At 37.3% G+C, this 16,711-nt stretch overlaps 1 long non-coding RNA gene across 2 annotated transcripts; it reads right to left on the reverse strand.

Annotated features, from left to right (window-relative positions):
* Positions 1–3,783: 3,783 nt before the first annotated feature.
* On the reverse strand, positions 3,784–16,495 carry LOC145978826 (uncharacterized). 2 transcript variants are annotated; one of them, XR_014440748.1, is made up of 4 exons: positions 16,328–16,495; positions 15,304–15,318; positions 12,875–13,000; positions 3,784–3,989 (listed from the first exon to the last, which is right to left on the reverse strand). It is a non-coding gene; the product is annotated as an uncharacterized LOC145978826 (long non-coding RNA). The 2 variants fall into 2 exon arrangements; XR_014440749.1 differs by lacking the exon at positions 15,304–15,318.
* Positions 16,496–16,711: the final 216 nt, after the last annotated feature.

Raw genomic sequence — 16,711 nt, forward strand, 5'->3', positions numbered from 1 at the left:
CCCGTTTCACGTGACTTGATATGGTTATAGAAGAATATTGTAAAAAAGTTTTCAATTATTATGGTTTAGTAACAGAAACGTAACGTAATTTATGCAAGAAAGAAAATAAGTGAAGAATTGCAGCAATGTCTCCTTTACTTTTTTCAAATCGTATTTATGCATATTATAGACTGGGGATGTGATGTTACACAAACATAAGAAAGTGTTCTATGTTTTAAAATGGAAAAAGAAATGAAAGAATATGAAACTTGTCAGAATCCATGAACAATTTTAACAATTCTTAATTAGGAATAAGGTGTTATGCGTGGTTAATAGTATAGGACATTTCATGTTCTTATTTGCATAGAAATGTAACTATTGCTAATACTTTATAACACACGCTCGTGATAAACTATTGCATATGGTAGTTCGCGAGTGTTACCAAGATTTTGTGCGTAAGCATTTTAAAACTATATTTCGATAATGCATCTATGTATTTTGATCGAAAAGCATACAGTGGAAACATACATACACCCTTTATATGTTGAGAGGTTATATCTGACATGGAAGAAATTTGTTCCTTAATATTTTCGTAATAACTAGCATATTTTTCGATGTCAATTCCCTTTACGTTAATACCCGGCCAGCGTACTAAGGAACAGTCAATCTAGGCCACATTCGCATGTTAATTGCACAGGCAGGGTAATTGTGACTGGGCCTATAATATAAGGAGCAAACCTATTCTCTCTCTGCCTCCATCGGATGTTGAACCCGGGGCCCTTTGACTACCAAGAGTGGTGGAAGCATCATCCGCGATGCTGAAAGTGGCAGGGGTCGTGGAATTTGTGTACACAACAAATACTACGTGAAGGCAGGCGAGAAAATGTCGAAGCATGTGATCTGGGTAACTGGAATGTGCGAATAACGGGGGGTGCTGCGGATTTCCCCCTACAATTTTTTTCCCCTCAAGGAAAATGGATTGAAAGCATTAGTATACCATTTCTTAACTATGTAACAAACACAAGTGAAAAATCATTCATGTCCATTAATGGTCTACTTATCAAAGATTTCCCTGCGGAAATGTATCCAGTCTTGTGGATTAAAGAAGGACACCTTCTGCAACAGGCCAACCTCACTGAGACAACAAAATGCTGTTGAGTGGGGGGGGGGGTAAAACGTAGGAGGCAACTGCCGCCTCTAATCGCCGCCACTGTGTGCAGATAACAGTGGTAGCAGACATTATGTTTTGTTTAAAGCTTTGAAAAACATCATAGACTTGGAGGGGGGGGGGGGGAAATAGACAGAAAACTTGTTTCAAACACGCAAGTCATTGAATTGTTTAGTCACCAAACCGACTAAATATCTTTGTGAGATATAAAAATCGTGTAAAACCTAAAAATATATATAAAAACCTAAAGGTTTAATTTAGGCACATAAACCTAAAATAAGTTGTAAGAAGCGAAATAGGTTATTTTAGGCACTATGAAACTTCGTCAACTGTTAACTTCGCCAGTTGTTAGTTTTTTAATGAAACGCTGACATAACTTGTCATTTCTTATTTACCTGCAAAGGAAAAAATAGGTTACAAACCTAAAATCCAAGGTCTACTGATAACACATACAAATTTGCATACACGAAATTCCTTTGCCCAAAATGAAATCACAAATACGCCACTGAATGGGCATCCCCTTCCCCCCCCAAAGCAAATGGCTTAATTCGCAACGTGGGTAACTGCGCACTGCCCGCTCTGTAGCTGACAGGTCAGCCAGCGTGAGTCGTGCCTGTGTTTCTTATGTGCTTTCTTGCTGCTTCACGAGCTAAGCGAAGCTAGAAATTGTCGAAACCTCTAAGAGAAAGCATTTCTTGATACACGAAGGATGTCGTTGTAGGAGTTTCAGCGAAGAGATTAAAATTTACGTCGTGAATGTATATCGAGGAGGAGAAAGAAAACAGTCGTGTCGGGCCAGTGTAAGAAGTGAAGGAAATGATGCGGTAAGTGTTACGACTCATTCTTGCGTGACTATAGAATGATGTTCACAAAATGGTCTCAAGATGTAAGAAACGTGCTAGACATGCGAGTAACTTGGGGCTTAACTTTTGTGGGGGGGGGGGGGGGCAGAATCAATCAGGACTTAACTTTGGCGGGGGAGGGCTAAATCAAACTTGGGACTTATATTGCTTCGGGATAGAATAAAACTTGGGGCTTATATTGGTTCGGGGCAGAATAAAACTTGGGTCTTGATTTGGGGCGGAGAATCAAACTTGAGACTTAAGGCCGACCATAGATGGAAGCATTTACCTTATAATATTCGTTAACATTTACACCATGACCAAAATGCTACCATGTAAAGTCAAAAATCTTAATTAAAATTCCAATCTCCGGTGTGTTAGGTAGAAATCAATGGCGCTGCTTATATACTTACTTTATAACTAATAGAATATCACATGAAATAATATTTTACTTCTTTTAATTGTAAACGCCGTGCACTAACCATAGATGGTATAACTCTGTTTGACTTTCGTGCTGTACATATTATACATTGCAATTGCAAAAGCTAACCGGAATGTTACATGAAATGCTTCCATGTATAGTACTGTCTCCTATATAATTTTTGGATGCATTTACATAGAATTTATCCTAGCAAAAAAGTTAAAGAAAATTCTTCTTTCCAAAGCGGGCCTAAATTGGAGATAGGGCAATCCAAAATTGGAACTAACTTTGGGAGGGGGACAATCAAACTTGAGACTAACTTTGGACGGACAGAACCAAACTTGAGACTTTAGGGAGCAGAATCGACAAGTCTTCCATACCATAATAAAAGTGTCCAGGGCTATTTTGCTAAATAACTGTTACTCTGGCGAAACCTTTAAAGTAAATACTCTTCCTTACTTTACTCCTCAGGTCTCGTTAGGTTAACAAACTTTTAAATTTAATAACCTGAAAATTTTGAGGGGCAAGTGGACCCTTGCTCCCGTTAGAGAAGCAGCGCTGCCTCCAAATTCAAACTATGGAACCTGCCCCCGCAAATCTACAACTAACAGATTTTTCGGTGACTTTGTCGATGAGTGTCTGATAATTCTATCGTAAACATTGCACTGTGTAATGTAGAACTACGCAACTGCCAGTTCCACACCTAGACAAAGCGTGAAGGGAAGGTTTGTAGAATCTAAGTAGAAATTACCTTCTTGGTCCTTGCTCCCAGACATGTACGCAAACTCCACGTTTGCCATTTCTAGCAAGGCAGGTGTTATTTACCCTACACCTCTTCACATCCTACTATACTCATATTCGAAGACAAGGGTCCCGGGTTCGAATCCCGCTTGGGCTTGATTGTTTGTGAATGTCCATTCATAACCTTCATCATTTCATCACTCATCCCCATCTTCGCAAATTAGCCCAGAGGCACAAAACGCGAAGTAAAATAAACTAAATCAAATGAAAAATCAAATCATATTTGAAGAATTTTTGTTTGTACGCATGTTCCGTGTAGGCATCTTTCCCGACACTTGAAATATTCACCTGGAGATAATTATGAGAGCGTATATTTTCAGGATATAGAAATGTGAAAGTATTTACTTTCTTTGTTTATTCCGATTTATGAAAAACAGGAAAATGTGAATGCATTCAAGTTTGCCCAACGATTGAACTTTATATCAATGGATACAAATTGACTATCTCCCGCATCCCCTTTCACACACTGGCATATTTTTTTATGCTGACATACTTTTTGGGTTAGTGCGCGTTAGTTTAGTTATATATCACGAGGATTAGGATGAAATACAATTTGAAAACATACACCAAATTTATGCTTGTTTATTTATTATTCTATTTAACACTAAATATTTTTAAAAACATTTAAATGTTACAAATTTCAATTATAATTTAATGTGATGAGAAGTTTCCACTGGTTCACATAGATCAATAGAATTATTACACATGCAACTTGTATCACACTGGATAATTCATTAGGTATTTCTCTTCTCTCACTGTGGTAGTTTGTTTCAAAATTCTGAAATATAAGAAAATATCCAGCCATGAGTGGAAGTTGTAGCCAAAGCTATAAGCTTCAAATAAATTAATACCTTTTATTCATTTTTATTGAAGCTCAGTCATAACTGAGTTATAATTTGTAAACGTGCTGCCATGTAGGAGATTTGAGTTAACATAAAGCTCATGTTTTCCATTTTTAATACACGATTATACGGGGCGTTCAAGTCAATCGGGGACTTATTTTTTTTCCAGGTTTAAATAGACGCCTAGGCTGGAGGTTTTGTATGCAGTAGGAACTGGCAACTGTGTGCTGTTACTGGTAGGCGGTGCTTATTTCCCGCGCTTCTGCATTGACCGTTATTCAAGTTGGCGGACAAGAGTGTGGACATCTGCATGGAACAGCGTGTTGTGATGAAGTTTTTTAGTGAACGAGGACAGAAAACCTGCTGAAATTTACAGAAGACTTCAAACTCAGTACGGTGATGAGACACTCTGTCGCAATAAGACATTTGAATGGTGTAAGCGCTTCAAAGATGGCCGTATCTTTATTACTGACGATCCCGGTCGTGGTGGATCACAGCCCACGCCAGTCATTCCTGGGAACATTCAGCGCGTGGAGCAGCTGATCCTGGACAATCGTCGCATAACCTGTCGCGAAATTGCAAGTATCAATACTATACTATCAACAGTGAGTATTACTGCAGTGTTCTGCGTGATGTGCATAAGAGTTTATGGAAGAAACGTCCGGGTTTCATCACAAAGGGTGTTCTCTTTTCGCAAGGCAATGCACGACAGCATACCGCTCAACGCATATTCCAAACATTCCTGGCTGGGAGATATTACCACACCCCCCTATAGTCCTGACTTAGCGCCAAGTGATTTTCACCTGTTTGGACCCCTGAAGGAATTCCTTAGAGGAAAACATTTCAACACTGATGATGAAGTGAAGAATGCTGTCGTACAATGGTTCCGCCGTAATGATAAATCTTTCTATGCCGAAGCATTCCAGGCGTTAGTTAAACGCTGGGATAAGTGTATAACTGTAGCAGGAGGTTATGTGGAAAAATAAATCCAGTTACCACACTTTGAAATTTGTTCTTCTATTTTTTTTTTAAAAAAAAAGTCCCCGATTGACTTGAACGACCCTCGTATATTTTGCGCTATAAATCTATTCTAACACGATGGTGTAACGGTCCTTAAAGTGACTTTTCGTTGGGTGATGTCTGTTCAGCGTACCGAGTCCCATCGTCGTTGTTTTCTTTGGCTTTCGAGATCGAAACTTTCCAACACAAGGTGACCTTATGCAGTACGTACATGAAGACACATTTAAAACATTTGCATTTGTTTACGTAGGTATGTTGAATGTTTGAATTGAAGTTCAAAAACATTTCCGTTAATTCATTAATTGATTGATTTGGTGTTTTAAGTCCACTTTATACACAGGAAGGCTAATCAGGACTGGTCTACAGTTTAAAGTGGGATCCGAACCACTATGAGCCTCCACCGGGTATCGAATCCGGGACCCCTTGATTACAAGGCGACGGTGCTACCACTGCGCCATCGAGGAGGCCCCTTCATTTACGTTAAGTTCACAGATTTATGGAAGGAATGAAATTCCTTTCTTAAAAATCAAAAGATCATGTTAATATTTATTTATTTATTCAATTGCACATGTCTTGAGACAAATATATTAAATTTCATTGAGATAAGCCCTGAAATAGATCATTGTCGTGGGGAAAGCCGTTATGTTGTTGACCCTCGGCAAATGTGATTCCAGGTATTAGGCGTTATCTGATCTGTAAACGAATAACACATACACACACACACAAGCATGTAGTTTACACACCCAAACACAGGAAATCAAATAACTCAATAAGGAAAAAAAACAGCCATAATTCTTCAACGAAAGCAGACGATGAGATCGTTCAAAATGGGAATTACATAACTTTAGAACTTATGAAATGATGTGTTCCATGTGTGAACACGTGATTAACTCTACATACAAAATTAGCCAGCCACCAGAGTCTCCCCGATGGAGTAGTGTAATGTCGTCGCCTTGTAATAAAGGGATCCCAGATTCGATACCCGGTGGTTGGCTATCAAATTGGCGATTGGTTTCCGTGCTGGTCCCACATTCATCCCGTACTTGGTGCACACAAACTAAATTCCACAGCGTAGTGACGTTCCCTGTGAAGGTTTGTGGCCGCTATCTCTAACGACACGGATAGTATGCTAGTCCATTTTCATTAAATCCTCCTTTTTACAATGTTTGTTTGTATAGAGGGATATTTATACTGTTTTAATACAATGTAGTGTTGAAATAAATGTATTTAAAATGTCGATAGTGCTATTGTTTGTCAGGTACCCCTCTACGACTGTTACTTTCAAGTCATTAGTAAGGAGGACTCTCCTATAGGAACACCGCCTTATTATGTTATATGTTCAGGACGCTCCTATACAACGACCTCTTTACCATCTCAAAATTTTGTGAACATCATTATGAACGTATGTAAATTATATTTCTATAAATAATTAACGCTGCAAATATTAAAGAAAATTATAAGTTAAAAAGATTGCTAAAAATTAAAGAATAATGGTGATATCTTACTTATAAATTAGGAATAGCCAGAAAGGCAGAAAGATAAATTATCTCCTCAGTAACAGTTGAAAGTCGCTTAGCAACGAAATCAACGAACTCCTGCTATAAATGCGAGAAATTCTGACAGAAATATTGAGACATATCGAGGCAGGCGGTGCTCGTTGCTATGTGAAGTACGTATGCATTACGTCATCTGGGAGGATCGGGTTTGACGGTGCTCGTTGCTATGTGCAGTAAGTTTGGTGCAGGGTACATTTAGCCAAGGCTAATAGAAGTATCATTTAGCTTCTAACACGTCGCAAAAATCGGAAGAAGCAGGTTTTTGATTTTGTCGCATTCGATATATTTTTATTGTATTATTTCTCTTAAAATGAGATTGTTTTGTTCATTCCATCTATAATCATACCTAATTGTGCAGTAACAAGCTGTGAGAATTATAACCAAAAAAGTAAAGGAAGTGATATAAAATATCATAGATTTCCAGCTGATAATCGTGTAAGTAAACAGTGGATTCGTGCTTGTGATCGAGAACATAATATTAATATTAGAAATGCGAGAGTGTGCAGTGCCCATTTTTGTAAAGAAGACTATGTGCGAGATCTAAGAGCAGAACTTCTGTGTTTGCCAACAAAGAAAGTACTGAAGCCAACTGCAGTGCCATCACTAAAATTACACCATATTACTTCAGTGCAAAATAATAGAGAATGTGGTGTAGCAAATTCTCCTGAACCTTCCTCTTCAAAACATGAATAATTTTAGGATGTGCTGATAAAGACTGTGGAGATGTACGCTACGAAAGGTGTGAAATAAAGAAACGTTCCTTAATTAAGCTAAATACTATGTCGCCGAAAAGAAGAAAAATAGACATAGGTACAGAAACTGCTAGCAATGTTTCGTTGTTGGAAAACACTATTCATCGCTTACAGAAGAACAACACACGTTTATATAAAGAAATTAATAAGTTAAAGATTAAGAACAAGCTCTTGCAACTTGCTTTAACCAAAGAAACTAAACAAGTTCAAAGTCTTCAACATAACCTAACCGACAATGTAACAAGAAAACTCACGAATATCTTGGGGAAAGTGTTCAGTGACACTCAAATACAATACTTAGGCTCGGAAATGGCAGGCTTCACATGTTATGGCAACCGATTTAAAATAAATATGTGTGAACTCTCTCTAATTGTAAATCACATTACACTAATAATTTGTTTAAAAGTTTGTTTTATTTAATTTCGTATTAATTATGTTTGGGTCTCTGAGTTCCATATTTTCGGAAATTTTACGTACAGGAGGATGAGGAAGTAGAGTGTAAGATTGGCATTTCGTGTTACAAAATTTGTGTTGTAAATAAAATCCCAAACCTTGAAAACGCAAGTCCAGTTTGTAATTTCCATAAAATGTTAATTTTGGATATCAAAGTGAGGTTGTACAAGTTACCGTGTTGATAAGTTACACTCGTGTGAAATCGTTTTGCGTATTAAAAGCTTTAATACGTGTACGTGCAAGCGAAGAGCGATAGTGTACAAATACGAATGCAACACCCTTAACTAGCCGAACCTACTCGAAATTGGATGCTAAGAACACCAAACCTAATTCACCTAACCTACTAATTCAAGTGTACAGGAAGGGATTTACGAACACACAGAAAATTTAGCTCATTGATAATATTAAGTAAAGCCAAAGCGAGATGCAAAGGACAACACGGTAAGCTCACGTATAGTCAGGAGAATGTTGCCACTATTACTGCATTTTTTTGTTTTCAATTCTATATAATTAATATTTCTTTGCGGTGGACAAGCCAGGTAATAGTAAAAATCAAACAGTAATAATGCCTTTGAGGATAGGGCGTGAGATGTAGAAATTTCATGAAGTCCCTAACATGACAACGGCAATCTACTTCTGGCATACATACAGTCATATAGTACACATGTACCGAAATCTTGTCATGCGATTTTGTGTGTAATGAAGAGATTATCACCCTGCAATCTAAACTTGGGCCAAATTACGAATTCAAAGGACATAATTAATTCTTCAGAGAATAGTTTTTCTATTAACTCTGTCCATTTAATTGATAATCATTAATTAGATTTAACTTGATGTTCACTGACATTAGGTTAATAATGTTGATAATTATATTTCTCCCTTGTACATGTGACATTTAGAACAGGTTAAGATAATATATCTGAAGCATAAATGAAAATATAGCAAATAAGTTACAAGAAATCACAATGAAGGACTGTACGAGGGTATGAATCGTTAAAGAGTAAAATTTTATTTTTGGACTTTGTCTTGGATATTTCTATTACATTTCCAAATACATTTTAGTCGTCTATAACCAGGAAAAACTATTCTATATGCCGAGCTCGTGGCGCAAGTATATAGTTCGTCAACTACACCACAAAGAGCTTACTGTTTTAAAGAAAATTTTCCACGAAAGGCGAGTATGACATCCATTGTTTACACTGAGTAGAAAGGTACAAAATCATCCACATTATATTTGTGAAATATTAAATTGAACAAAGTAGTAAAACTTCATTAATGGGCATTATATTTATTTCATACAATTCTCAATATCGTGTACATAATGTTATAAAACCGGAATATACATTTTATTCAAGAAGTGTAATTTCCTTTACTGTCGTTAGAAGGCAATTACGTGACATTTTACTATGTTGTCTTCGCGATTAGCCCAAAGTGGCAGAAAAGCGGAGTGAAACAAATAAACAAAATAAATCTATGAAACGATCATTTCCTTTTTAACTCTTTCATTCATGCAATTCTTCTTTAGCATGTTAAAATTATAGTATACTATGATTATAGAATGAAGACATGGTAAATGAGAACATGCGCAACTATCTTTGTAACACATCGATCAGAAAGTTTGAAAAGTATGGATTTTCACAATATGTTTGCGAGTTTTCAATTATGTTACTACTAGTGCCTCCCCGATGGCGCAATGGTAGCGTCGTTGCCTTGTAATCAAGGAATCCCAGGTTCCATGCCCGGTGGAGGGACATAGTAGTTCGGATCCTACTTTAAACTGTAGATCCAGTCCCGATTAGCCTTTCTGTGCATAAAGTGGACTTTTTGAAACACCAACTCAATTAATCAGTCATATTACTAATCATTAAAGGTATGCCTCAATACCATCCCGAAGTTTCGATAATTAATAATTCCCCCTCCTCAAAGTAACAAAACACTTTCCCTCTCTGAACCTTGCATAGAAATTATAGCGGCCGTTTGCTTCGGCCAATCCCCGAACGAACATAACCGAAGGGGCACCGAGCATAACCGATCCTCCCATAAGACGTCACGCGCTCGTGCATGATCGGCAGTTTTCGGATGGCGCTACCTTATATATTAAGTTACCTTGATATCGAGAGGCGATAACCAAGGTTCCGAGATTTTTCTCCATGATCCTGTGCGCGCCATGACGTCATGAAGAGGACAGAATTGAACTTATTTCGTTTGCGTATACGAAAGCTTGAAATAAATTGATCTATTTTTTACCTTTACTTTAATGCCGGTACAGTGACTACAAATCACTCTGTTTGTGCATTTACCATGTGCAATAATAATAAAAGAAATTCGCCTGGAATAAAGTAACCATCGCTTCCCAAAAAACAAGTTGCTGCAGCAGGATTGATTCAATATGTTCCTCCAAACTTCGGAGTTACTTCCACACTCCCCTTCCGCATCATCACATGTGCAACTTTCAAAAACCATTACATCATCGTAACTCAATTCCCAATTATTGGTTTATTGAATATTGACAGCAAGATAAGATATGTTTAGCTTCGAAGTTGAAACATCGTCTGCGAAAATAATACTTTGAACATCTCGTGGGTAGCCAACACCAATTAACACCTTCGTTTGTTGAGAAATATTGCTGAAAATATAATGTAAGACTTACGAGACAGACATTTTGCCCTTGCACATCCTTTCAACATTGTCGTCAAACAATGAGAACAGGTGTCATGTAGATAATGCCTAAAGAAGCTACTCAATGTAACGCAGACTTATCAGAGCGAGGAAAATTTTATCAATATTTTTTGTATTATCAATATAATATTTTATATACACGTCTATTATATTATAATTTAAAGATATCGTACAAATATAAATACCATTTTGCTGGCTTTAATTTATTTTATATGTGCTTTAAAAAGCCGGGGTTGTCCAGTCGGTAAATAATGTGACTGCCACTCTGCAGACGCGGATTCTGTTCCCGGGGTGGTTGGTGGGATTTTCTCAGCAACTTCCTTGCATGAAATCTGCTTTGAGGGCGAAAGGCGGGGGACGGAACGTGATGCTAACATCACCTTCATAAATGGCCGAGGTTGTTAATCGTATTCCCTATATTCATTGAACATCATGTTGCAATGCGCAGAAGGTATTTTTGCTTTAAAAACTTAGTCCCAAGCCGTGGCCGTTAAGGCGTCATGCTTTGGGCTCCGGCTACGGAACGCGTAGGTTTGAGTCTCCTTGGGGAAGCGGAATAATTTTTCTCCTGATATTTCTGCCTAGGTATGAGGCCGGTTGCCACCCACCATCGCGAGTAAATTGGGGAGCTAACCCAATGAGCAGCGTAACCCGGCCATGAAAGCCTACAACAACGACTGGAGGTTCGTCGTGCTGACCACACGTCACCCCGTAACTTGTTGAATGGTCTCCCGCCTCGGTAGGTCATGGAGTGAGACCGGCAGCCGGTACGCAGGCCTTAGCCCTCGCTGGCTGTTGCAACAAGGGTTATTAGTACGCATTTGGATACATGTCGCGAGAATAGTAACACTTTATGAATTTTGTTTGAATCGTCTCACAATACTGCAGATTCGCTTTTCACGTAGATTTCATAGACGCCCTTCATGACAGAGTGGTTAGCACATCGCGATACCACGCCAGTGGTCCCGGGTTCGAATCCCGGCCTGGGCATGGATGTTTGTGAACGTCCATTCATCAATTTCATCATGTCATCACTCATCCACATCTTCCCAAATTAGCCAAAAGTGGCACAAAAAAGCGAAGTAAAATACAGCAAGTCGATCAATTAATCAAACCCTGTATTTTAGGCACGTCGCACTTACCAGACAACAGTCAGAGATTGCTTTTCGGTTGAATGATAGATACTTCTAATAATGGGAGCTAAACGCAAGCTGAGAATTATAATTTGGTCTTCTATTCCCCTGAGTTCGAGGATATTTTGTCTTGAGATTTTATTTGTAACAAAATTATAAGGTAAAAACTAATGCGAGGAATTAAGAAAAAACTTACGGCTAATTTCGGCACTGGCTTCCTATAATATTCTGTAATGGTTTCATTTTTGTAAGAACATACTTAATACATTAATTTGCTTTATATAAATATTACATTATCAGTTGCTTTTCCTAATTAAATATCATACGATATCCAACACACACAGAAAATGTGTTTTACTAAATACAGAGGTAGCAGTGCGTTTTTAAGGGTGAGCACTTAGATAATAAGGCTTGCGAAGCATTACAAATATGAAATACTTATTAAATTTAGCACGATCTGCTAACCACTCCGCCACGGGGCCGGCTCTAAAATACAGGGAAGCTACATTCGAATCCCGAGGAAGACGTAACAGCATGTTCGTTCCGTTATTTTTGTTTTGCATTTGTATGTTTTTTTGGTTTATTTTACGCATAATTTGCCACTTGGCTAATCGCAACGATGAAAATGAATGGTGAGCAGATGAAATGGATGAAGCGAAAGTCACAAATCCATGCGGATAGGACAAAGAATAAAAACTCTACAGAGTAATACACAGATTGTTGGCCGACATGCCGGAGCCTCGTTAGCCCGTAAGAATGAAGTTACTAAAATATATTACCTGCAAGAAATATTGCTATTTAAATATTTCCCGAAAAGCCACGGTTTACTTCTCCATCATATATTTGATTCGCCGACTCTGTAACAGAGTGCGTTAAGTGGTCGACTTTCGGTTTCGCCTCCGACGTTTCCTGGTTCAAATCCCAGCGTGGGCATAGGTGTTCTCTGCGAGTGTCCGTTCATTTAAAGTAATCATCACGCATCCTGTTCGTCGCCCCTCCCCCTATCCCCTCCCACACCAAATGCATATAACGTCACAATGACTTATCTCTGCACTTCATTCCCTGAAGATGAGAGTGACGTTAGCTCTCGAAAGCTCGGAAGCCTTTCCGGATATCACCTGGCTGATTGCTCGAGAAAACCTCTTCAATATTCGCCGCCAGGAAACTCATTCAATGTTTTTTTCATAGAATGTGGGTACAGGAAGTGCTTAGTCAATAAGATAATCACCTTTCTTTGGCACGCAGCAAACAGTTTCCTTATCACAGAGGCCCGTGTCTTGAGACATAAAAAATGGGCAGGTTGTTCCTGCGACACACACTCCTTTATTTTCTTGACATGGTCGGGATATTAAATCTGAAACATGAAAACATGTAAGGAATGAGATTGCATTCAAGCATTCCAGGTCCGTGGCGTACATTTAAACAATGTTAGTAATGCTTGCAAATAAGAAAAATATATTATATCCTGCGCGTAAGACAGTTGTAAGCAACGCACTTGACGCTCCGGCCTGATACGGTTGAGGCCATTGCTCTCTACAGCCAGCGCCACATCGCTGCATGTGATTAAACCACCGTGAAATCAACGTTCTGAGCTTCTAGCTCTGTGTTCAATATTTCGGCTGTATCTACATCCACTGGAACTATACCATGAACTATACACTGTTAAAAAAAAAAAAAGTTTTCTTTTTCCGGAGGGAAAAGTTCTGATTCCTATTGAAAATTTTGCGCTGATTTCAAATTTGTATTTAGATTTTCTCTGTCAGGAATAGTTTATGAGTAATCGTGATTTTAATTTTATCTAAAATTCTTGCAATTTTAAGGTGAATACTGAGTGAACCCATGGAATAATTTAATCATCCTTTCTCGAAACATAGTATATAATGTTTATATTTAAAAGTAATAAATGTGATATGTGACACAATATTCGCACACAGAATTGTTATATAATACTTATTTTTTTAAAAAAATATATAATATAGGGCCTCCCCCATGGCGCAGTGCTACCGTCGTCGCCTTGTAATCAAGGAGTCCCGGGTTCGATTTCCGGTGGAGCGGCATAGTAGTTCGGATTCAACTTTAAGCTGTAGGTCCAGTCCCGATTAGCCTTACTGTGCATCAATCAATCAAAAAATATAATATTTTTTTGCAATTTATATTGCATATAACATTATATCCATGCTCTTTTTCCTTTGTCTGTTAGACATGCTTCAAACTCTGGATTTCCTGAAGTTCTCTAATTTGAGGTCCCACAAAGTACCTTTCTTTCGCTTTGCTAGTGAAAGACTAGGGAATTTGTTTGAAATACACTTAAATCTTCTTCCAGTTGTGTCCATGGCCTTTCCAAATTGTTTCGTAAGGCCTAGCTTGGTGTGAAGAGGGGGAAGAGGATCATCACACGCTGTATAGTTTTCCTCCCACGTGTCAATTTCGTTGAGACCAATTCTCTTTTGTGTAGTGGTTCTTCTGTCACGGGTATACCACTTGCAGAGGAAGCAGGTATACTTTTGTAGCCATGCTGCATTCCCAATATCATTGCAACTATCTTGAAGTCGCCAGTTATCTTCCACTATTGATCATTATATTCCATGGATTTCCTCTGATATCTCTAGACCTAAAGGAAATCGGTAAGGATGGAAAATATTGTATAGATATTGACTGGGATAGGGACAGATGGAAGGCTTGTGTTGCTGCAGCCATAAGCCTTTGGGCTTAAGAAGTTAGAGAGTGAGTTAGTTAGCTTCTAATATCTCATGGGTTTATTTTGTGACATCAGAAGAACTTATGAACGTTCATTAAACCACTAACGTCGATGCGATCAGTCAGTAGGTGCTCAGTTTCAAAATAGGCACATTTGCCTAAATTTAGTAATGTTTGTGCTGGGGTGGAGATTATATTGGTCGATTCCAAGGTAATGTTTGTAGTACTTATTCATGATGGATCGAATCCTCCTCCTCTTCTGCTTTGCAAAGGACAATTCTCCACAGATGTAGAAGAAGCTATCTGGTTGATTTCGACAGGCAAAGCATATCAACTTAAACAAAAACTGCAATCACGATGCTTAGTATTTTGACAATAACTTGCAGGTGCATCATGTAGCTTAGTAAGAGAACTGCCAACATCTGTAACAGAAGCTCAGAAGCAGATGTTGCCAACTGCTCATATGACAATTCCCTGCATTTATCACGAACGGTGAATCTGAGTAAAATGAGACCTTATAACTAAAAAAAACTGTCCCTGATAGCGAAATTCTTATTACTGATTTGAATTTCCCATACTAAATTCCTCCAGAAAAAACTTATTTTCACATAAGAAATAAAACCTTTGTAGAACAGTGCTATCTGTCCGTTACAATAAGTCATTTAAGAAGGAAAATATTTCACTTTTCATTAATTGTTATAATAAATAGTTTGTTGTTCCTGTAAACATTTTGGGAATTATTTCAAAATATTTCCTTGGGTGTCCGTTTGCCCCACATGTGCACAATAAAGTACTCTCTTCACTTAATGTAATGTAAAATGTATTAAAAATGTACACATGCAGCCCATATGAACATGATTGGTTACGTGTGTCAGTGTGTAATCAGTCAAACATTGTGATTATAATGTAAATATTACAATTATTAATTATTAAAGATATGAATAATAGGCATATACTTACCTCTTTTCTCTATTGCTGAAAAGTGAGAGAAAAAGTATTTTTCACAGTTCCATATATTGTTAACATAGTATTAAATTTGTTACTTTTTACTAGACAACGACTTCATAAGCACGAGAAATTATAAAATATTCACGCAACTATGCTGTAAAAAAAAGTCACATTTTTACACTTAAAAATTTGAAAGCGTGTTGTAAGTGTTAGCTCTATTTATGAATAACGTCAGTGAACTCATTTATAATTGATTTTTTTTAATATTTAATTAATATTTAAGAATGAGATTTTATTGCACATTATGAAAACAAGAATAACATTTTGTTAGTTATAAATTTATAGTTAGATGAAGGAGAATATAATTATGTATTTTTAATATTTATTTTTTATTTTCCTTTAATATTTATTTTTTTACTTCAATATTTCTAGTTAATTTTTTTTAAATATTTACAAATTTTAGAATGTCTATTTTTTAAATCCAGCCATAAGCAAAAATTGCCGTTCAAAGGCTCAGTCAAAATTATTGAAGAGGTGTTTAAACTGTAGCCACAGAGGAAGAAAGCAATACGGATCGGAGAGCAACAGAAGAAGGAGGAAAGATAGAAGCAGAAAAGATGAAGAGAGATGAAAGGAAGAAGGAAAAACGGATGAAAGAATAAGGAAAAGGTAGAAAGAAAGAGAAGGGAACGTAAGAGAATAAAGAAACAAGGAACGAAAAGAGACAGAGAAAGCGAACGAGAGAAAGAGCATGTAAGGAAGAGAGAAGAAAAGCAAGATAACCATGCGAAGCACTCACTGGAAAAGAATCGTCACAGACAGGCTACGAAGCTTCTCTCCTGTCTTTAAATATTATTGGCTGAAATTATCCATTCCAACACATGTTCAGGTAGAAGCAAATTAAAAATTAAAATACAGGAAATTTTAGCGGCACACTTTATATGCTTTCACGATCTAACTAATGTTTTACCAATTTCTCAATATTTTCAGTAAAAGCAAAGTTATTTCTCAGAACAGGTTACAATACGTGTAATACCTGACACAACGCTGCATACTTGTATAGCGATTAGGAAAATTAACATGTATGCCAATGCCATCCTTGAAGATAAACTGGAGATTTCAGTTCTTGTAGCGACAGAGAAAAGAAGAAACTCTAACAGAAATAGACTCAGTTGCAGACGTTGCTAGTTTTTTCTGTGTTGCAAACTCGAACCGCACTAAAACTTTTATTTTGCATGGATTAATATGGTTAAGAAATGAAGTACTCTGTAACAATTAAATCAATTCACGGGTTATAAAATAAACTTATTTTAATATTTCTGTGAATGTATTAGAACGAAATATGATATCGAAAGTACAGTTTTTTTCTGACAAGAAGAATATAAAAAGAGATTATGATGGTATGGTATATTTCGAAAGT

This window comes from Lepisma saccharinum, chromosome 25 (assembly GCF_977018435.1).
Source record: "Lepisma saccharinum chromosome 25, izLepSacc3.1, whole genome shotgun sequence".
Classification (NCBI taxonomy): Eukaryota; Metazoa; Arthropoda; class Insecta; order Zygentoma; family Lepismatidae; genus Lepisma; species Lepisma saccharinum.